At 46.7% G+C, this 1,726-nt stretch overlaps 1 non-coding gene across 1 annotated transcript; it reads left to right on the top strand.

Moving 5' to 3' along the window:
• Positions 1-260: 260 nt before the first annotated feature.
• On the top strand, positions 261-332 carry TRNAT-CGU (transfer RNA threonine (anticodon CGU)). The gene has a single exon. It is a non-coding gene; the product is annotated as a tRNA-Thr (tRNA).
• Positions 333-1,726: the final 1,394 nt, after the last annotated feature.

The following is a 1,726-nucleotide window of genomic DNA, read 5'->3' on the forward strand; positions in this document are numbered from 1 at the left end:
ACACAAAGGTATGGAAGTCCTGTTTCAAGTTCGTCTGATAGTGAATGAGACGTGAAATAAATTACGCTTGTGAAATACAGAGCAAAGCGGTGCAGTTCGAATTAAAAGATTCCGGTCACGAAGTTAAGAAAGGTTACAATGACCCCCGAACAAAATTCAAACGAGAGAGGGGGAGCCGTGAAGAAATGTAAACTGAAACCAATGACTGAACCCGGAAGTTGCGTCAGTCTAGAAAGCTCGTGAAGAGCATTACGCATGTCGGCGCGGTGGCCAAGTGGTAAGGCGTCGGTCTCGTAAACCGAAGATCGCGGGTTCGAACCCCGTCCGGGCCTCAAAAAGCATGTTTTATTTAAAATATTCACCTTATACGTGCTATCATTTCTGTCCTCAAGTCAGAATAGTAACGCCTACAGATGGCTTAATGAACAATAACAGGCTTCTACGTGGGATAATAATAATATGTAATGGTATTCGCACAATAATTGCCGGTTTAGCTCCCTGGACTTAAGATCCAGTTGGTTTGTGCGAAAATCACTGGCGTAAAAAAAGAAAAATCTCTTTTAATAAGTTTGCAGTTTGTGCGAAACCAAACAGACATTTTTTTTGCAGAAAAGTGTTTGTACCCAGGGCACAAGTCGGGGGTATACGCGGGTGAACGGCGTCCACCCACTATTTTTAAAGGGTGGACGCCATCCACCCTGCCATGAAGTGGGGCCCCCACTTAAAATTATGCTGAATTTGCAAACACCGGAACGGATTTTGCAGCGTCATGCAATGCCAGATGTGTGGGTATTTCACAGTATTTACACAAAATAAATAGGGGCAGATTTATGATAACTGGCGCATCCCCAGGGATGGGCCAGTTATTTTGCGCCGCTGCTCCGCCACCCATGGTGCGCCGCATTTACAATGCAGCGCACCATGGGGCAAAAATGGCACAGATGCGTGATACATCTGTGCCGTAAAGGTGGCGCATTGCTGGATTGCGTCGCAAGCGCGACGCAGCTCCAGCAAGGCTCGGGGGTGCCCCATCTTTACAATGCTGCGTCAAGACCTACGCCTGCTTCAAGCAGGCGCAGGGTTTTGACGCAGCATTGGCCTGAAAGTGACTGAGTGAAATCTTATAGATTTCACTCAGCCACTTTTGCGAGGCGCACCTGCCCCGGAACGCCCACCCTGCGCCGGAACGCCCACAAGTGGCGCAGGGCTTTACAACGTGACGCATCTGCCTAGATGCGTCACGTTGTAAATGGGTCGTAGGGATGCGCCACGTTTACGCCATAGTAGCGTGACGCAAACGTGGCGCATTCCCAACATAAATCTGCCCCATAATATTTATATACTGCGTACTACCCCATCACTATTTTTTTCTTGTTAAGCACTATGGGTAGAGGAAGTTTTCGATGACAAAAGGCAATCTGTTTCATGTTAAGCTTTCAAATGTATGAATATTCTGCAGAAATCCGGAGGGTTTCCCTGTATACTCGAATATGCTCCAATGTACTCATGATAGACATGTTAAACATATATGTGAGGGTTTAAGATCTGATGTCACTTCTTATGATGCCACTTCCTGTGATGTCATGCGCCTTGATGTCACACGCCGTGATGTTGCTTTCATACTGATTAACTAGGTTAGTACCTCCACTTCTTTTTTTAGGACTTGTGCCCTGTTTGTACCTCTGAACAGTCCCAGATAGCAAGAGACATCTGCAATCAGGAGGGA

This window comes from Lissotriton helveticus, chromosome 10, assembly GCF_964261635.1.
Source record: "Lissotriton helveticus chromosome 10, aLisHel1.1, whole genome shotgun sequence".
NCBI classification, from domain to species: Eukaryota; Metazoa; Chordata; class Amphibia; order Caudata; family Salamandridae; genus Lissotriton; species Lissotriton helveticus.